The sequence below is a fragment of the Musca domestica genome, unplaced genomic scaffold (genome assembly GCF_030504385.1).
Source record: "Musca domestica strain aabys unplaced genomic scaffold, Musca_domestica.polishedcontigs.V.1.1 18, whole genome shotgun sequence".
Taxonomy (NCBI): Eukaryota; Metazoa; Arthropoda; class Insecta; order Diptera; family Muscidae; genus Musca; species Musca domestica.
Window position 1 is genome coordinate 3,021,496 of NW_026712238.1, and position 23,032 is coordinate 3,044,527.

Genomic DNA, 23,032 nt, shown 5'->3' on the forward strand with positions numbered 1-23,032 from the left:
TTTTAAATAAAAATATCTGAATTCATGCGTGTTTCACATTAAACTTCATATACCAGTACAGACTGATTGGATAATGCAGTTAAACCATAAAGTGAGTGAGACCTTTATATGGGGCCATACCAAAACGGGGGTCTATACTATATATTAAAACAATTGTTATCTATTGCGAATCTTAAGTAACAAATTCGAAAAAAAAAACTCATGGGTAAATGTGACTAGGATTATCAAAATACCGAATATCGTGGGTACAGTTATATGTGCGCTATAGGAAAACATTGGTCTAAATTTTCAATGTTCTGCCTCCGGAGCTAGGATCCATTACAAACTACAAATAGCAATTATTAGAAAAATCCGTGGCAAAAATCATAAAACTATCGAATATCGAGAGGAAACATTATATAAAGCCTATACAAAAACGTGGACCTATACATAAAATGAGATGCCACAAATACGAGAAATAATGTGGCGAAAATCATCAAACTATTGAATATCGGGAGGTACTGTTATATTGCGGCTTGACCAAAACGTAGACCGATATATTATTTTTAATACCAACCATCCAAATTATGCCAAATTATGAAGCTCCACGTCAATTAATGTGGGCTATATAGTGATTTCCACAGGCAGGCGGACATCGTTAAATCGACTTAAAATTTTGTGCTGATCATGGATATGTGTACTTTGTGGGGTCGACGATGAATATTTACAGATGTTACAAACGGAATGATAAAAACTATAAATTTTAAATACATATTTTAATACATTTATTATTTAAAATTTGTTTAAAAACATTTAATTATCACATAATAACAACTAAAAGATTTTTTTAAAGATGAAATTTAATTCGAAAATATTTTAAGCAACAATTTAACGATCTCGTATTAAAAATAGAAACCAGGGACTAAAGCTGGCTATTTGTAACTAAAACGATTTTTTATAAAAAAATATTGTTAGTACATATTAACATGATACCGGCCTTAAAAAATATGATTGCTTGAAAAAGGCGATTTCGAATACCTTCTGGTATCACAATTCGTACAATATTAAAAATCCTGGATCTCTTAGGATGGGATATTATACTTCTAGTACTTTCCACAAAACTGATTAAAAAATAAATTATGTGGTAGTAACTTTAATGTATGCAAAGATGTTAGAACGGAGTTCCCATAGATGGATTGTTTGTCTATAGAAAATGGCCTTTCAAGCTAACTAAATTAGATTTTTTAGGGTACAATTTTAATTTGTAGATCATGAATTTTCATAACTCATCTTACTATTTTGTTTTATTATGCACCACAAAGGTTTAACTTTTTAATGTATATAAAAGATTTAAAGTAATTTAATTTCAAGTCCACAATCTGAAATGGTAGCACCTGCCAAAAAAAAGTCCGTTCAAAGCTTTTCACTTCGTCTTCAAAAATAGAAAATTAAAAAGGAACCTTTCATGCTTCTTTCATCGGAATAAGACCTAAAGAAAAGCAGCAAAAAAACCAACTACTCAGCATTTTTTGTGTTCCCCAAAAGAGTCCAAATAATGTTCCTTTACAACTTCTTTTTATGTACTTTTTTCCCATTCTATGTGAGTGTGAGTGTGTTTTGTTATCAGTAGGTCAGTTGGAAAATAATTTTCTTTCTTTATATAAAATTTAGTAGGTTAATTTTAGATAATATTATACGAAACGTTTTGCAAATGAAGAGAGGCGGGCCAGGCCGAGTGGGGAATTGTCGAATCAGTAAACAGCATGAAAACGTAATGGTTGGTGTATTGTTTGGGGGGGTCCTACATACCGACATACGAATCTATTTATTTTTTCGAGTCATCCTTAAATGTGACTTCTCCTTCCTCTTCTCATCCCTCCCCTCCGTCCTTTATTATATTCAAATATTTGTCCCTAGTCACTAAGTTGGCTATCACACAGCGAATGAAAGAAAAATAACGCCTGCTGTCTATTTAAACAAACAAACAAAACACTTATCACTTACTTAAACGGGCGTTCCCGTTTAACATACATATAGGCAGGCATATCACCGTCAGTTTTCTTCTTCTTCTGCCACTTTTTCTCCTCCTCGTTTTTTTGTGTTCCTTCCTCATGGAAATTGAATAAAAAGGCGCCGGAGGATGGCAATAAATTATAAGTAAAAATCTCAAATTGACCTTAATAAATAACAGTCGTTGTAGTTGTTGTTGCAAAAAAAAATTATATTGTATTGTGATTGTTGTCTCTTAAGTTAATTCAAAGTTGGTATAAATTATAAGTGAAAAAATATATATATTTACACGTCAAAAGAAAAATGGAAGGAAGAAATGGCACACAAACTCATTGCTGGCTTTTAAGTGTTTTAAAGCTAATTGAATGGAATTGTGGAAATTTTTGGGAACATAGGATAGTTGTTCCAGAGATTTCTGGTGTAGGGCATTCATCTATATTTATTCACGAACAAAAATATATTTTTAATGATGAATATTGCATCAACACATCAACACATGTATTACCAAAATACCCAACTTAGGTAAGGTCTATACGTAAGCAGAAACATGTATAGGGAATTTTCTGTCATCGGAGGTGACACTCATTAAAAACTCCAAATACTAAATTTGAAACAATTTCGCTGAAAAATGTGAATTTATTTATCAAGCAGTAAGGAAAAGTCAAAAGTCGGACTGGGCCGACTATATGATACCCTACACCACCATGCATATTTAGTAGAGCTCCCGGAACATAAGAATTTATTTGACGTAGATCATACCACCTATCATCATTTGGCTTTAGATCAGTTATAATTTGGTTTCGGAGGGAATTAATATATGGGAGGCATGGCAAATTCTGAACCGATTTTTACTAAATTTGACGGAGACATTTTTATATTTTATACCAAATAACATTGCTATAGAGTGCGTGATATAAGGGTTATATTAAAAAATATATCGGAGCCGAGTTCCGAAATGGAAAAGTACAACCCAAAAATCACTCCATTTTGGCATGATATTAGCCATTATTTGCACAATAAACCAGAAATCGGATTAAGTATATATATGAGAGCTATATCCAAATCTTAGCCGTTTCCTATATAATTTGGCAAAGATATTTCTGAGCTTTATAAGATATATGGAACCAAATATCACTGTTGCAGAGTGCATATTACGCTTGTGAGGGACTTAAAGTCCCAAACCGGATTAAACATATACATAGGAGCTATAGCTATATCTGAAACAATTTTCACCAAATTTTGATATACTTGCTTCTGGACTGAAGTCGGTCTGATGTACCAAAATTGAGGTCATTTAGACTGACATTGTCAATTTGGTCCACAATTAACCTGAATCGGGAGCTATATTCAAATCTGAAACCATCTTGATACAATTTGGCAGAGGTATTTCTGGGCTGTATCTGATAAATATCATTCTTGTGGTGTGGATATTAGGAATGTGAGGGCTTAAAACCAGACCGGATGAAACATATATATGGGTGCTATACAGCTTAAACTGAACGGATTTTCACCAAATTTGATATTGACCATTTGGTACACAATTAAACCGAAATCGGTTATAAATATATGTGGGCGCTATTTCTAAATCTAAGTCGATTCCCACAAATTTCTATAGGGTTCGTCTTTGTGTCAGACAAATATTATTTGAAAATTTCATATCAATCGGTTAATAAATGCGACCTGCATTTGATACCGAACAATACATAGACAGACAGACTGACTGACATGCACAAATCGACTCAGAAAGCGATTCTATGAACATCCTCTAAAGGAAATATGGGTCTATCTCGCTTCCTTCTCCACGCATAAAAACTCGAATATCGGGAGGTAGATGTGGATCAGTATTGACAATTTTCTGTCAGAAAAATTTGATACTATGGCGAGCACCCTGTGCCAATTTCTCACAATATAGGGTGATATAAAAAACTGCAACAAATTCAAACACCATAATTTTTACATTTTTTTTTAGATTTTATTGAATGAAAGCAAAAATGTCGGAAATAGCATCAAAATTTTAGAGTAAGTTTAGATTTGTTCGAATTGGCCAATTCTTGGGTGGCGCATGCTGAGTGCGATGGTTCTGAGTCCTGTTGGAAAGTCCAAGGTCTGCGGCCTGCATGCCCTAGGCTTTTATACACCCTCCAGAATTTTTTCGCGATAAAATTTGGCATTTACTCTTATGGCACGGTCGATTAATACGAGCGGAGAGCGATCATCGGCTGTTATGGCGGCCCATACCATCACTATGGCCGGCGCTTGAGTTCTGGTGGCCAAGCGAAGGTGCGCATTTTCAGCTGACCTCTTTAGCAAGTAAACACGATCATTTTGTTTGTTTACAAACTGCTCGACAACGAATGTTTTCTAATCGGAGAAACCCAAATTCGGCAGTTCACCACTTTCGGCCAAGCGAAGCAACTCTTTAGCTCTTTTGAGTCTATTTTTTCAGTTGCGGTGTAAGTTCTTGCACTTTCTGGAATTTCAATGGCCCCGAGCTCATTTTTCAATATTCGCGAATGGAATATTGCGATATGTTCAGCTCAAAAGCCATTGATCGATCGACTCGATCGAAAGTCTAACGATAGCCACTTGTGGTTTTTCAGCCAAATATAAAGTCAAACCATCTCGCTTGAATTCCAGCTTGTGCTGGAATAATTTTAACAGCTGTGGGACGAGTGGCTTAGAAATTTCAGCAGTCTGAATTTGGTTGCAGGTTTTTCATCGTGCCCTGTATAGGTCTCAATATTTTCATGATTTTAGCAATATTTTTAAACGAAATTGTTTCAAATTTGGTATTTGAGGTTTGTAATTTCTAGCTCTTGTGGCTAAACATTATGTATTTAGTCGCCAATAAGTGGAGCTTTGGATGTTTCCTTCTTTTTTACGATTTAATCCATATTATCTAACCTATTTGTTTAAAATTCCATATCCATAGTTCGAAATGTATGTATGTGTATCAGATCTTGGGTTAATGGAAATATTGAGATGTACCAAGCCTAAATGGAATCCGATGTTAAGTTCGCGTTTCATGAGCTTCGTGTATATTCAAACTTTTGACCTTTTGTGTGGGAGGGCCAGGAAGAGTGGACCGATATATCCCATCTTCACAGCAGATCTTGTGTTGGTAGAAATAGTAGAATGTGTCAATAATGAAGAGAACCGAATGCTTATTTCGGATTTTATAAGCGTTTTGGTTATTCAAAACATTGTTCCTTTGTGGGGGAGGTACCAGAAGGAATGATCCGATCTGTACATTTTGACCTTTTGAGGGGGAGGTACCAGAATCCCATCTCCGAACTCGATCTAAGTTTGACAATAATATTATGAAGTACCAATTTTGGACCAAATCGGATACACCCTTCGGAAGTTATCGTGAACTCCAGAAAGCCGACAGACAGAAGGACGGACATCGCTAGATCGACTTTAGATGTTCTGAAATTGATTTGGTCCACAGAGACCTAGGTTCTAAAACCGTTATTTCGTTATTTGTATCGTACCGTATCAAATATATACCCTCTTGAGCCATATGGCTGAAGGTATAACTATAGTTTGATCCCGTCTGTATCTTCCCAAAGACGTTTCGAATTTGCCACTATTATGGCGCCTTTACAAGAAAGTCATGGATGGTTCAAAAATTCTGTATCAATATTATTCTCAAAATTGGACCTGGTGCGAAGACAGACTGTAACGGTTAATTCTGTTTGATAAGCCCCTTCAATATTAGCACAGTCACACATATAGCCCAAAATTAGTTTTATATCTTCCCCCAAATTGATTTGTGGGTATATTGACTCAGTCATATCTGTAGTCCTATAAATCTGTAAATATACTGAATATAAAATTATTAATATACCACCATAAAGAGACCCAACTATACAATGAGAACTCAATGTACCAAATGAATACCAACTGAGTGGTAAATCGGTGATAAGCCTAAGAAATGGCAAAATCTGGATATAGATCTGGATCAGAAAAATAGTAAGGTTCCATTAAATGGCTGCTATATGAAGTATGCATCTAAATTTTTGAGAAAAAAAGACCTACATTTTAATAGACTCTCTGAAACTTTCAGAATACTAAATGTCAGGTGGCACGGTTACATAGCGGCTAGGTCTTAACGACCCCTCTTTGCTCCATTATCAACATCAATTATGGTCGACAATATAAACGGTTGGGCAGCATTTTTGAAACCAGTACCCAATAATAACAAAATTTTAGTCGATTTTATTTGAAAACTTTAAGGCTAATATAAATTGGATATATTTTTTAGGAATAGGATTTTTGAAGATTTGGAATTTTTATGAGTATTTTTTTTTTACTTCTCCTCCCACATAATTGTTCGACTCATACTTTGTAACCCTGGAAATCAGTAAGGCAGTCTTACTTATTTAGTATCCTTATATAAAAACTAAAATCATTTCTCAAACAAACTGGTTAGCAGCAGATAAGCAAATTAAAATTTGCCATTATTCAATGTTCGTGTTTTGCCCTACAAATCCGAAATGAAATGTGTTTACTTTTTTATTGGCTACAATAATTTATCAACGTGTTTTTTTTTCTTTCTTTCGCCAGGCCTTTTATCTTCACACACAGTGGGAATTCTCCTCAATATTTCCTTACAACTTGTTTGGCCAACAAATATGAATGGATCCAAATATATGCTCTTTTTACAATAACAACTGTAACAAGACTGGCGAAAAAAAAAAAGAAAATTTTCTTTTTTTTCCTGTGACGGAGGAGGGTTTTGTTTGGCCGACTATGGGGTGTTATTATTATTAAATGTTAGACACATTAGACACTCTGGAAACGGAAACAGCTCTGCAGGAAAAATGTTGAAATATGATTTTCGTTCTATTCTTATGGAGCGGGCCGGCCAGCTTTAGACACAGTGACGCACACTCAGAAAGGCACGAGCGAGCACACAGACGTACACACACACACATATACGAACACACTCTCAGTTATACACTATTCATCCAGATTGTTAAGTCGCACTTATCTTCATGAAACACAGACACTTTGAGGCTTCGGCGTGTCTGCACTATTCTGACATATTTTCTATTTTTAACATGCAAAACGACGTTCGTTCTCTTTACCATAATCTTTTGCTAGTTGCTGTTGCCGTTGTTGTTGTTTGTTGTTGTTACCTACTTGAATTAGTTCGTCAGTCGGTCCGTCCGTTCGCCCGTCTGTTCCCCGGTTCGTTCATTCGTTCTAAGGCTTGTGTGCGTTTGTAAATGGCACAAGTGGGCCAGGGAATGAAGAGCAAATATACCGCGCCATGAATGTATGTACGTACGTACCCTGTATTCCCTGTATTGTCTTTTTTCCTTTGGTTCGTTCTTTCTCTCCTCCTGCTTAAATATGTAAATGGAACTATTTTAATTTTTTGTTAACATTAGTAACTATGGGAATATTATGTCGTTTTATGTTGCAAATACCAACCTAATTGCCACTTCTTGCGCTAGTGTCACAACAACATAACGAGTGAGTCAGTTACGATGTCATCGAATGCAATCTGGTTCGCCTTACTTTAGCATATCGAAATGATTGCGATATTCGAATTAATGGTGGTAGTTAATGTATTCACCGTATTGAATTTATGAATTTCGAAAGGGAATCTTTGGTTCAAAGAGCTTTAATAGGAATTTGGTATAATTAATGGAAAAGGAATTAAGGATTTTGGGTGCCGAATTGTTGACAACTCTCACCAAGGAACCATAAGAAAAAATCTCCAAGTACACCCGTTCCAAATTTTTTTTAAGTTATGAATTTAAATTCCTGAATATACCTAATATCCGTAATATCATATATGCTCAGCTAAAATATCAAATATCCTTTGAGAAGTGGTTTGAAATGAAGGAATACCTTTAAAAATGGAAAATTTGAATAAATGAAAATGTCAAATATCAAATTATTGTGAATTTCATTGAGAACTGTACCGTTAGACAATGAGGTCAAAATATCTGAAATATTGGAGCCATATGCCTTGATTACAAATCTTCTATACAGTGTTGGCGTTCTGGGCGTATATACAGGGTGAGATAAAAAACTGCAACAAAGTCAAACGCCATAATTATTAATTTATTTTTTTTTTAAATTTTATTGAATGAAAGCAAAAGTTGTCGGAAATAGCATCAAAGTTTAGAATAAGTTTAGATTTGATTCAATTGGTCACCTTTGGCACGAATTATGGCCGTCAAACGGCCAATGAAACCGTCAGACACTGCCCGAATGTCGCTCTGCGGTATTTTGGCCCATTCTCGGTGAAGGGCTTGTTTGAGCTAATAGACACTTTGGTATTTTTTAGTGCCAACCTTGCTTTCCAAAATACTCCAGACACAATAGTCCAACGGAATAGTATCTGGAGATTTTGGTGGCCATTGTGCGCTGGAAGTGAAGCGAGGAACCTTATTTTGTGACCATTCTTGGGTGGCGCGTGCTGAATGCGATGGTGCTGAGTCCTGTTGGAATGTCTAAGGCCTGCGGCCAAAATGTTTGCGTGCCCAAGGCTTTAATACACCCTCCATAATATTTTCGCGATAATATTCGGCATTTATTCTGATGCCACCATCGATTAATATGAGCGGAGAGCGACCATCGGCTGTTATGTTTTCTCATGGGAGAAAACCAAACTTTCCAAAAATTTCTGCCAAGTGAAGCAATTCTTTAGGTCTTTTGAGTCTATTTCCTTTCTTTTGCGGTGTAAGTTCTTGCACTTTTTGGAATTTTAATGGCTTTACCCCGAGCTCATTTTTTAATATTTACCGAATGGAATATTGCGATATGTTCAGCTCACAAGGGTTTCGGGTTTCGATCAAGCTTCTTCTTTACTTTTCCAACCATTTCTGCTGATGTTGCTGCGAGGAACCTTATTTTGTAACCATTCTTGGGTCGCGCGTGATGAGTGCGATGGTGCTGAGTTCTCTTGGAATGTCCAAGGTCTACTGCCAAAATATTTGGGTGCCGAAGGCTTTAATACACCCTTCAGAATATTTTCGCAATAATATTCGGTATTTATTCTGATTCCACGGTCGACTGATACGAGCGGAAAGCGAACATCAGCTGTTATGGCGGCCCACACCATGACGATGTCCAGCGCTTGAGTTCTGGTGCCCAACCGAACGTGCACATATTCTGCTAACCTCTTTGTCAAATAAACACGATCATTTTGTTTGTTTACAAACTGCTGGACAACGAATGTTTTCTCATCGGAAAAAACCAAATTCGGCAGTTTACCATTTTCGACCAAGCGAAGCAACTCTTTAGCTCTTTTGAGTCTATTTTCTTTTTGTTGTGGTATAAGTTCTTGCACTTTTTGGAATTTCAATGGCTTTATCCCGAACTCATTTTTCAATATTTGCCGAATGGAATATTGGGATATGTTCAGCTCACGAGCAATTTTTCGGCCACTGCGAATAATTTCTGCTGATGTTGCTGTTTTCTTTCGTCCACTTCCTTGACGTCGGGCAACGCTACCAGTATCACGGTAACGAGCGATGGTACGATCGGCGTTTTGAAAGTCAGCATCGCGAAGTAACCCCAACAGAGGAGGCAAGTTCCACCTTCTTTGAATCTTTTTGTAAACAAGGTACAGTTCACATTTATTGCCCGATCCAGATGAAATTTTGCACAAATCATTTGTTTGGCCCAAGGACGAACCCTATTGAAATTGGGGATAATCGGTCAAAATTTAGATATAGCTCCCATATATATCTTCGTCCGATTTGCTTTTTATTGTGCACCTAACGTGTAATATCAGTTCGAATATTATTTTGCACGTACAATCAGATTGGACCTCAAAATAAGTATGCCAAATTTGATCGAAATCGGTTCAGATATAGCTATAGCTCCCATATATATTGTTCATCCGATTTGTTATTTTTGTCCTCCGCGGCCGTAATATGCACTCCGTAACAACGATATTCAGGGAAATATATCAAATACAGCTCAGAAATATCTTTGCCAAATTTTATCGAGATCGGTTCCGGTTTGGATATAGCTCCCAAATATATTTTTATCCGATTTCAAATAAATTGTGCACCAAATGGGCAATACAAGTCCGAATTTAAAATATACAAATGCTTCGGCAGTCCTTTGAACTTTAAATTATAATTATAATCATAGCGTGTATGATTGAATTCTCCTTTCTTTATTGGTTTATTTTTGTCACAGTCTTCAGCGGAAGATTTTCAAATTGTGAATTTGGAGTTGGAAATGGGTACACTCTCCTAAGACAGAAAATTGCCTAACAGGTCCATCTCTGTGTATAGCCTGGATATAACGAAATTTCCCTATATATATTTTCAGAGCCAATTCGAAAATGAACAAAAAATGGAATATTTTCCAATTTTTTGTTGAGACGTAGTGACTTATATTTAGAAATATACGGAGAATTTTTTTCTGAATCTCATTGTGATCAAAACTGATAAAGAAATGTTCTTGGAGATCTACAATTTCACGCTGATAAAGAATCAATCTACATCTGGTCTGGTATCACGGAATCACCAAATCATTTAGTGGTATGGCATGATTTAACTTCCCAACTCACTACTTTATTCCTATAACTTTAATTTCAAATTTCAGTGAAGCTCAATAATCTTACACACAAATTGTTTAAAAGGTCTACTTCGGTAAATAATTCTGTCTGCCTAATCCACAATATTAAATTATCTAATTATGCTCTTGCGCAATGGTAGCATCTGCATCGGGCCTACTCCCATAGAAGAAACTCACACAGTTAGTTATACAAGACATTGTGTATGGAACATTGCCTAATTTTAGGGATTCAATAAAAATCCTTGTAGTTAACAATGGCTTCTAATTTTGAACAAAGCATCCCAAAATGTATTCAGCAAACATCCATAAAGACACACACATAGTACACCCGCACACATACACACAGATACCGAGATTTTTGACTCAGACGTGTTCATGTAATAAAATTAAATATATTTATTTTACGCTACACTAACACAGCGAACAATAATAATGATAATAAAACTAACACTTTCAAACAAACAACAAAGCAGCCTGCTTGGCAGATAGTGAATGAAGCAAAGGAAGACAAACTTTTCGAATAATGTCATAGTGGCAGCGTCGCTGTCGTTGACGGCAACAACAACATCGACTGACTGGCTGATAGTTCGACCAAAAAAAAAAAAAAAAATCACTTTCAAGTATATAATAATGACTATAATAACCTAAATACTACAAAACTACTTACCAACCTACCAACCGACAGTGTACAACGAGCCACCACCCACCCATTCATTGCAAATGGAGAATAGGCTAGAAAAGAAGAAGAAAAAACAACAACTGAATACTGGTAGCAGCTGGTGAAAAAAAGTGCTAGAGACGATAATGTGATTGAAAAAATCACATTTACAGCGACCAGCAACACCCCACCATGTGACTCCTTGCTTGCATATGAGTCAATGAAATTATATGCTTCTGTGTTCAAATTCTGACCCACACACACACATACATTGGTGTAACTGTGTTTGTGTGCAAATAAAATATTTTAACATCATGCATAAATTTATGTATGTTGTTGATATCAAATTGGCTCATTGTTACTTTTTTATATAATGCCATGGAACTAACAACAACAACAAAAATACCCAGAAAGAAGACAGCACAGAAATGAAGAAAAAAAGAAAAGAAATCATCAATGGTGGCAACAAAACAACAATGAACAACACCAAAGAAAGCAAAACGTTTATAAAAGAGTGCTAAATGAAACTGAACTGCATAGAAAATTCATATCACCATCACACGTGGGCCAATGAACAACAAAAGCAACAATAACAGAAAACGAGGAAAATTGACGATACCATAGTAGAAGAAAGTAAAATAATACAATAATGAAGAAGACAGAAGAAAAAAAATTAAACACGATACCCCACATCATACACACTTGCGGAAATACTTGCATGTTTGGCTGATTCTTCTTTTTATGTTTCATTGTTTCGCAGGAATAGTATGATAATGAGGGAGTTGGCATGGAAGGGCTGAATTTTGAAATATAAGGAAAATTGGTCGTATTTTATAGTAAAGATAGAAAAATCTGAGATTTTTTTTTTTTTTTTTTTTTTTTGAATCCGACATTTTACGATCATTGCAATTGTACCTGAGCTTACACTTATAAGCTTACACATATATGACTCGCTATTTTTATGTGAATACAAAACTAGTAACGCTACTGTTATTCAATAAGTTGATTTTTGGGTCGGAAGATTAAGTTTCTAAATTGTGACCAAATTGTTTCTAATATAGCTCCGACATGTATGTTTCGCTCAATTTTGGTCTTCTCAAAGTTATAATAACTCAATACCGATAATATTTGATAAGAGAGGGCACATACATATTTATAACGACAGTGTCATGCTAAGGAGTCCCATATGGCATTTTTGACTTTTTATAATATAGGTAGTTCATAAACTTGTTCCAAACAGGGTGAGATAAAAAAACTGCAACGAATTTCAGAACACGGTAATTTCTAAGTCACTCGTCCGACAGCTTTTAAAATTATTCCAGTGACAGCTCATTATATTGTTTACAAGCGTATGAAAGCATTTTGGTGAGAATTTTCCAGAAGAAAGTTATTCTTGATGGAATTCAAGCGTGCTAGTGTGATTACTTTATATTTGGCTGGAAAACCACAGGGGGTTATAGTTAGAGCACTCCAGAATTTAAATGTGAATAAATCTTTTGTGTCTCGCACCATCTCTCGTTACCGTGATACTGGTAGCGTAGCGCGACGTCAAGGAAGTGAACGGAAGAAAACAGCAACATCAGCTTGATCGAAAACTGGGTCGCAGTGGCCGAAAATGGCTCGTGAGATGAATATATCGCAATATTCCATTCGGCAAATATTGAAAAATGAGCTCGGGGTAAAGCGATTGAAATTCCAAAAAGTGCAAGAACTTACACCGCAACAGAAGGAAAATAGACTCAAAAGAGCTAAAGATTAGCTTCGCTTCGCCGAAAGTGGTGAACTGCCGAATACGGTTTTCCCCCGATGAGAAAACATTCGTTGTCCAGCAGTTTGTAAACAAACAAAATGATCAGGTTTACTTGCCAAAGAGGTCAGCTGAAAATGTGCACTTTCGGTTGGCCACCAGAACTCAAATGGAGGGCGTATTAAAGCCTTGGGTACGCAAACATTTTGACCGCAGACCTTGGACATTCCAACAGGGCTTAGCACCATCGCACTTAGCACACGCTACCCAAGAATGGTTACAAAAAAAAAATAAATAAATAAATAAAAAATACCAAAGTGTCGATCACTTCAAGGAAGCGCTTCGCCGGGAATGGGCCAAAATACCGCAGATCAGCATTCGAGCAGCGTGTGACGGTTTCATTGGCCGTTTGAAGGCCATAATATATATGCTTTATGGGGTCACATTTCTAAGGTGAAGGGTATAAAAATATTAAATAGATTAGATCAGCTTTCGATATCGAAAGATTAAATTGTCCATCTAATGTCAAATTAGAAATTGGGATAGATTTCGGCATGGAATTCAGCCTGGAGAAATTATGTAACATTTGGTGAAAATCCTTTGAGATATAGCCTTAAATCCTATGTTTCATCCGATTTGATTGTAGGGTTCCCCAATTCATAGTACACAGTCCGCTACAATAGTTCAAGATATCAAAGATATCCTTGAAAAGTGTTTGCAAAATGTTGTCGAGATCGGTTCAGATATGGATATAGCTTACACTTGTATTCCCTGTTATTTCGCTGTGAATACAACACCAATAACCCTCTGTTTGTTCAATATGTTTAATTTTGGATCGGAAGATTAAGTTTCTAAATTGTGACCAAATCGGTTCAAATATCAGTTGTATGTGACCTCTCCTACCAAATATTTCCGCTGTTGAGTGCATGTTATAACTTTTCCAAGGTCATCATTGCATATTCTTGAGAAGCATACAATTTTATGTAATTTTTGTCATGTCCGTCTGTGGAAATCATTGTAGCTTCCTAGCAAAATCATATGGGTCGATCAAATTGTACTCGGCGTATTTTTGATCCGTAGAACACCGTGGGGTGTTTTAGTCAAAACGTCCATATAGGTCTAAGTTTTGGCATAAACCCCATAAAACTGCATTCCAGATATTTGGTATTTGTGGAACTGTTTTCACCGGAATTATTTCAAAATTATCATTTGGAGTTCGTAATGGGTACTGACTCCTATGACAGGGAATCGCTTATACATGTCTTCTTACGGCCCTTCTGTGCCCACATTTTCGTACAATACCCTACTACTGTATCTAATGTTTTTTTTTTTGATATTTTGATGATTTATTTCCCATTTTTCGACGGAATTATTTAAATTTAATATGAGAAGTTCGTAAGATTCCTTCTTACGCCCGGGTTTTTAATCATTTAATGGCATTTCTTAGTTTTTTTTTTTTTTTTTGCTATCAAAACGAAATTTTTCGAGAAAATTCAAAAAATTCAGTCGGGATATATCTTTATATGTACTCTGAATGTAATCTAAAAACCATTCTGTTTGTTAATGTGAAAACTAGTTGGATAGTTTCAGTCGATGTTCCGACAAATCCATCGGCATGTAATCATCAACATTTTAAAATTTATTTTATGACATACTTTATAAGATTTAACACAATTTTAACGCTATGGTGACTTTTAATGGAGTGCCTGAGTAGGCATCGAATCTTGATGAAAGATCTGATTGTTGATATATGATATTTAAAGAATATTGGCTTTTTGAGGACGAAGTACGAATGGACCAATATATTCCAGGGTCGCTCTTGGCTTAAATTTGGTAAAAAAAAAAAATTAACACAGACCGAGTGTGGAATAAATCTGGATTCGTTCGATATGAGATATATAGTTTTTTTCGAATTGTTGAACTTTTGTACGGGAGGTAAGAGTAGTGCGATAATACAGTGAAATTTTGATACTTTCTGCTTAAATGACATTTTATGTTATTTTAGGCCTCAACTCGAATGAAGGCCGAGGAAAAATAAATCCAAAAAAAAAAAAAGATAATATTTTTAGATTTTTTTGGGAACATTGATTCACATTTTTGTACATTTGAAATTTGTAGTGATGCAATTTTAGGAAAATTTTATAGTGATGCTTTGTTAGAGTAGTTGGCATAAAATCACAAAAAGTTCGGCCTTAACCCTAAAATGTGTATTTAATATTCATGAATTCCTGGCGTTTCGGTAAGATATTGACTTTTGATATATTCCGGGGCCTATAGTAAAATTTTATGACAAAAAATTTTGTATAATAACTTGGCTTGCTATGGTCCCGGAAGTTTAATTTTGAGAAAAAAAAAAAAAAAAAAAACAAAAAATACCCATTCCGCGACCCGCTTGGGGTTAAAATTGTCTACCAAAATAATCCTCGTGTTACCTTAATCCCAAGTTTACTTCGCGATGTAAACTAACAAATCGCCGAAACACGTACTTTCCATTTTTAGCTCTGCGTTCACAATCGGCTGGATTTTTCCTGTAATTGATGGAAAAATTTATCTGTTTCGCTCATTGTAATTTTACCTCAGAACTGTTATAGGAATAACTTGTTATTTTTTAGATTACCTACAATGCAGTTGTGATTAATTTCGGGATGTGTTGTCATTGCTAGTAACGCTGAAGGTGGCACATAAGCTATGAAATGTTTGCTACGATATAACGATGTACCAAGTTTTAACAACATTGGGTACTTCCTTCGCTCACTGTGCGAAATTTTTCCAACTTGGAAAGGAGGGTATATTATCTGTCATTCCGTTTGTAACATCCCAAATATTCGTCGTAGGCTCCATAAAGTATATATATTCATAATCAGCATAAAATTCTAAGTCGATTTAACGATATCCGTCTGTCTGTTGAAATCACGATAGATCCCATATTATTTGACGTAGAGCGACAAAATTTAGCAGAACAATTTGTATTGTGTCTAGGATGGCTGGTATTGAAAATGAGATATATCGGTCCAAGTTTTGGTATAGCCCCCATATAACGGTACCTCCAGATAGTCCGTATTTTGATGATTTTTGCCACAATCCTTTGCGGATTTGTCTAAAAATTGGTATTTGTATGTCCTAATGGGTACTAGCTCAGTTTTTGTTTCCCACGAATATGTCTAAAAATTGGTATTTACGGGTAATAATTGGTTCTAATGTTTCCTTTACCCTAAGGTGGAGGGTATTAAAAGTTCGGCCCGGCCGGACTTAATGTCTAATATTTAAACATTGAAATGTACAATGATTGAACTGTATAGCTTACTGTGAATAAGATAAAATAAGATATTTGTATTTTTTTGATTTTTTTAGGCGAGGTCTAAATTTGGTAAAATTTTCTAATTTTCTTTTGTGGTCTTCACCATAATTTTTAAATATTTGTGATAAAATATTTCAATTTTTTTTTGCAAATCTTCAAAACTTTTAAATCTTTTTTACTTTGAGATATCATTTAAATACACGCAATTGCATATTTCGAAACTTTTGTTTTTGTTTATTTTCGTGAACCTTAAAAGTCCGTTTTTTTGTACCCCATTTCGATTGCATGTGAAACTTGCATGATCAAAGTATAATTGATTTAAATAAATATAAGTCAATTACATTAATGAAGCCCAGATTGCCAGGCTGTAATCAATTTCAATGGAGCGTAAAAAACTGTAACCCCTAACCGCGACATTTATTTATTTTTTGTTGGTTCGTTTGTTTTTTTTCGCAAAACTTTGCATACCGCTGGCGTAATCAAACTATCTGTGTTTTTTTTTTTTTTTGATTTCCTCGTTTTCTCTATATTTTGTTCATGTTCTTCTTTTTATTTAATAGCAAAAGCGTCACTATTTTGTTTTTTTTTCCTTGTTTTATATTTTTTGATAAAAAATAAATAAACCTTATTTGTGTGAGAGAGTGAGTGTGTGTGTGTGTGTTTTCGTATGCACATAAAAAACGGATGTCCTACTTTAAGTGACTATTTGGCTGAATGACGGCCTGGCACTTTAGTGAGTTGGCTGGAAGTTTGGTTAGCTCGTTGGCTGGCTGGCAGGCTGACTGGTTGGCTGAGTGGTCGGTTCGATTGTTGATTGTTGGTTTGGTTTGGTTCGGTTCGTTGGCTGATTGGGGTTTCGTTGGGTTTGGCTGTTTTTGCAATATCGTACAAGAAAATATTTTGCAATGGTATTATTATAGACACTATTGAATAGCTGTACACAAGCTCGCACACACATACATAGACTAACTTTCCGCTCCTGAATACATAGAGAACACATTCATGCAACTACAAACATACATGCAATATATTGGTTGTCGTATATATATACTTAGCTGATTCTCTGTTTTTTTTTTCGTGTGTCTATGTATTGGGAGAGAGTGTAACGTCATTATAGCATTGTAACTGACACTGTCATACAGATACTAGCATAGCACAACATACACATACATATGGGGCTAGTGGCAGTTAACATTTACATGCACACTTACTTATATATAATGCCACAAATACCACTGGCACACTAGGCCAAAGTACCTTCACCGTCTCTGGTCTTTAAAATGTGTTGGACATGGCCAGGCATTCGCCCAACATTGCTTGCATACGAATGTAAATTTGTATACTTTGTTGTTTGTATAAACATTCATTATGTATTTAAAATACATATATATCTATGTAGTATCATGAAAGAAAGTCGAATAGATAGTAAACTTGTTTGTTACTCGATTTTTGGCTGGAATCAGATGCCTGGCGTAACAATGACAACAATGTAATGTCCATATTATTTGATTGAAACGAATTTAATTGCGAATAAATGAAAATGGTTAGATTCAAGCTGGATCCTCAAATCAGGTTATTTTTTGGAGTTTGGCTCGACTCCAATATTGGTTTTATACCATGACAATTCTATCGGTAGCTGTAATTTATTAAGAGTTTTCAAAATTGCTCTCGCTCGTGAAAATAAAATAATCTCAGGTTTGGATAAGGTAAAGTGTATGCTTCCAAATTTGCCACAACTTTTCCATCAAAATTAATACAAATCTTAAAATTAAAATGAATTTCAATCTGAAAGTAGCTACAGATTCGGTTTTACATTTTTTTTAATTTTATTGAACGAAAGCAATAAATATCGGAAATAGCATCTAATTTTAGAATACGTTTAGATTTGTTCGAATTGGTCACCTTCGGCACAAATTATGGCCTTCCAACGGCCAATGATACCGTCACACGCTTCCCGAACGTTGCTCTGCGGTATTTTAGCCCATTCCCGGCGAAGTGCTAGCTTGAGGTGATCGACACTTTGGTACTTTTTAGTGCCAACTTTGCTTTCCAAAATACTCCAGACACAATAGTTCAACGGATTGGTATCCGGAGATTTTGGTGGCCATTGTGCGCTGGAATTGAAGCGAGAAACATCATTTTGTAATCATTATTGGGTGGCGCGTGCTGAGTTCGATGGTGCTGAGTCCTGTTGGAATGTTCAAGGTCTGCACCCAAAATGTTTGCATGCCCAAGGCTTTAAAACTCCCTCCAGAATATTTATTCCGATGTCACGATCGATCAATACGAGCGGAGAGCGACAATCGGCTGTTATGGCGACCCGGCCCACCATGACCATGACCGGCGCTTGAGTTGCGGTGGCCAAACGAAGGTGCACATTTTCAGCTTCGGCAAGTAAACACGATAATTTTGTTTGTTTACAAACTACTGGACAACGAATGTTTTCTCATCGGAAAAAACCAAATTCGGCAGTTCACCACTTTCGGCGAAGCGAAGCAACTCATTAGCACTTTTGAGTCTATTTTCTTCCGGTTGCGGTGTTAGTTCTTACACTTTTTGGAATTTCAATGGCTTTACCCCGAGCTCATTTTTCAATATTTGCCGAATCGAATATTGCGATATGTTCAGCTCACAAGCCATTTTTCGGCCACTGCGGCGCGGGTTTCAATCAAATCGCTTCTTTACTTTTCGAACCATTTCTGCTGATGTTGCTGTTTTCTTCCCTCCACTTCCTTGACGTCGGTCTACGCTACCAGTATCACGCTAACGAGCGATGGTACGCGATACAAGAGATTTATTCACATTTTAATGCTGGAGTACTCTAACGATAGCCATGTATGGTTTTCCAACCAAATATAAAGAAATCACACTATCACGCTTGAAATCAATCACGAATAATATATTTTCTGGTAAACTCTCACCAAAACGCTTTTGTACGCTTGTAACCAATGTTATGAGCTGTCACTGGAATAATTTTAACATCTGTCGGACAAATGGCTTGGAAATGGCAGCAGTCTGAAGTTGGTTGCAGTTATTTCATCTCACCCTATATATGTTTCATCCGATTTGAGGTTTTAAGTCCCTCACTCCACAACAATAATATTTGGCATCAAATATCAGTTATAGCCCAGAAATACCTTTATCAAATTTTACCGAGATCGGATCAAATTTGGATATAGCTCCTCTATATATCGTTATTCGATTTCAGGTTTATTGTGCATCAAATTGCTAATATCAGCCCAAATGGGCTGAATTTTTGCACTTTCGACGGAATTCAGCTTCTAATCTAAAATCGGTCCGGTATTTCTATTGCACTAATAAATATTTGTTTAATAAAATTCTTATCGAAGTCGTATCATACACCTTACAGCGATGTTATATGGTACTAGAGATACAAGAGCCTCCGTCAAATTAGTTGAAAATCGATTTTGAGTTGGATATAGTTTCCAAATTGTGATTATTCTAAAGCAGATACGTATTCAACTAAGGTTCATAGTTGGTATGATCTACTTCACGTAAATTCCAAATGATTTTTTTCTTGGTACGGGAACGCTACTAAACACGCATAGTGATGTAGGATCCTCCTGACTTTTGACCTTTCCTTTCTGGTTTTTATCCGATTGTTACCAAAACGAATTGGGTCATTGCCCAGATCGTCAATATGGTGGATTGAATATTGAGTTTATGACTATTATTTAGATTGCTGAAAATTGTATTCAAAACCAAGCTACAAATTTGCTTGACTTCGTCGATTGACATCCCCTTTACACGGTGTACACAAATATGACCTTTACAACAAATTGTTATATTTACTTATCAAAATATTATGAAAAATATTTAGAACCAGTAAAGAAAGTCTTAAAGTCGGGCGGGGCCGACTTTATGATACCCTACACCACTTTGCATATTTAGTAGAGCTTCACATAACAATTAAAAGTTTTAGTAGGATAATTAAATCATACAAGCTATTATTATAATTATAATTTAACCTCAAAGGACTAAATTTGCCGAAGAATTTGTATCTTTTCAATTGGGGCTTGGGAGCTATATGCAAATTTGTCCCGATCTCAATAAAATATATTAAAGTTATTTTTGAGCTGTATTTGATATATTTCCCCAAATATTGTTGTTACAGAGTTTATATTACGGCTGCGGAGGACAAACATAAAAAATCGGTTGAACAATAATATGGGATCTATAGCTATATCTGAACAGATTTCGATCAAATTTGGCATACTTTTCTGCAGGCCCAATTTGATTTTATGTGCAACATTCCATATTATTTGGGCTGATATTACACGTTTGGTGAACAAAAAAGGCAAGTCGGACGAATATGTATATAGAAGCTTTATCTAAATTTTGACCTATTATCTCCAATTTCAATAGGGTTCGTCCTTGGGCCGAACAAACTTATGCAAAATTTCATTCAATCGAATAATAAATGCGACCTACATTTTGTTTACAAAAATACATGGACAGACGGACGGACGGATGGATGGACGGACGGACATGCATAAATCTACTCAAAATATGATTCTATACTGATCACCGAAAGGAACTATGGGTCTATCTCGTCTTCTTCTCCATGTTACAAACAAATGCACAAAGACATAATACCCTTACCACTATGTGGTGTAGGGTTTAAAGGTTTAGGTTTAAATAGTTGTAATTAAAGCAAACACTCATAAGAAAATGCATTAAGAAATGGAATTTAAATAGTCCTTATTATGAATATTATGAGTTTATACAAAGGTGAATATAAGACTCAATTTCACTTTATGTTACTAAGGAGTGAAATCGAAACAAATTACTACAACATTTTAATGAAAGTAGCCCTTTCATCTAAACTTAACTCTAGCATACTTATGTAATACTAAAAAAATAAACCTAAGAAAATTCTCTTTACTTTGAACTCTAAAATGTATTTTCTGGTACAAACCCAAATGTTATTTCAATGGCACAGAATTTCTGGGAGGAAATCACAAAACCAAAAAAATATAGCTTTGCTTTTATTTTACAAAGCATTCTATAAATATAACAAATTACTTATTTGCCTTTTCGTTTTCTCTATTTTTTCATATCCCCCTTCCAACTCTTTTTTTTTTTGCAGGTTTTTGGAGCATGAACTAAAACTGGAATTGAATGAAGAGCGAAGAGAACAAACCCAGAAAAAGTTGCAAATTACAGAGAAAAAAGGGAATTGGTAACGACAGCCAAGGCGAACCGAAAAACAAAGACTTTTCATACACCAAAAGCAAAACAAGGGGATTTGAAACCACAACAATAACATTATAATAACAAAAACAAGAAAAAGAACAAAATAAAAAAATGACAAACTATTCACAACATTTCATGAGTAAAACTAAAACAAACTGAAGAAATTATGGAAATAGAAACGACAAACAATAGACTGAACTAGAGTCCAAATATTTTTAAAGTAAACAAAACAAACAACAACATCATCATCAATGGAAAACCTTTAAAGTTACATAAATATCGATCTACCAAACAAAAGCAAAAATAGAAATCCATTTTCTCGTATTACTCTACAAAACCAACAACAACAACAGTAAGCAAATTCCAAACGTTGTTCAAACGAATGTCAAATAAATGCAATTAATTTAAACATATCATAATCTAATTACAATTTATATTAATTTAATAACAAAAAATAATAACAATAACAACAACAAAAAACAAAATTGCATTTAAATATTTACTACGACAAGATAAATAACAACAAAAGAAGCAATATTATTACAATTCAATTCATTAGAGTATCTCAGAAAAATACAAAACCAAAAACAAACTATAACAACAAACATACACACTAATATACTAATACTCCAAAAAAAAAAACAACAAACATATACAAAAACAAAATCAATACTGCCCCCCTTTTTTTGGATGAAGAAATTGAAAAATAAACAAATTATTTCTATAAATAAATCAACAGCAACAACAACATTGCCATTTAAAAAGAAAAACATTTTTCTTTTCTGGGAAAAGCTAATCTTTTCATTCATTCAATCACGCCATAGACAAAAGTGACAACGAAAACAGTTAATTACACAAAAAACCACAAGAACAACAAAAACATTTAGTGAACAAAGAATATTTGAGGAGAACCCCAAAACTCATTCCCATTAAAGACAAGATTTCCATTCACACATAAACTACATAAAAAGTGTTTGAAGGAAGAAAGTTTTATAGCAAATTTAAAACATCAAACAAAAGTTAAATATTTAAAGTGCATCGCGTAACGAAATCATGTCAGTGCAACTAACTCGAAGTGCAAAAGACAAAAAGTGTGCGTGAAATACAATTTGAAACGAATGTCCAGAACATTATCATCTCGATTATCATAATGTCTGCTGTATCATCAGAGTTTATTCATCAAGAATTTATCTAAGGTAAGATAGATTTATGAGTTGTATTATAAAATAAATAAGAAATTATCAGTAAATAGCTATGGCTACAATTATTTTCATATCAATGCATAATATTATTAGTGAGTACGTTTAACTATATGGAGCAAAATTCACCATTTTATGCAAGGAGTCTCTATTTTTTTTGTTAGGAAAATGCTTGATTGGTCCTTTGACACCCTTTAAAATTTGTTTAAAAAGTCCACGCCTATAGATCCTTGGGTATTCATTAAAAATGTTCAAAAAAAAAAAAAAAAAAAAAAAAAAAAACAGGCCTATTGGTCCATTGACATCCTTTAAAATTTGTTTAAAAAATCCGCACCTTTGACATCCTTTAAAATTTGTTTAAAAAATCC

General features: G+C 34.9%; 1 protein-coding gene across 1 annotated transcript in view; it reads left to right on the plus strand.

Moving 5' to 3' along the window:
- The window catches only part of LOC101897882 (innexin shaking-B), a 703,106-nt gene that overhangs the window by 20,214 nt on the left and 659,860 nt on the right, over positions 1-23,032 (plus strand). The window contains exon 2 of the mRNA XM_059120861.1: positions 21,359-22,661. The gene's annotated coding sequence lies outside the window, so the exon portion shown is untranslated. The remainder of the gene's footprint in view (positions 1-21,358; positions 22,662-23,032) is intronic.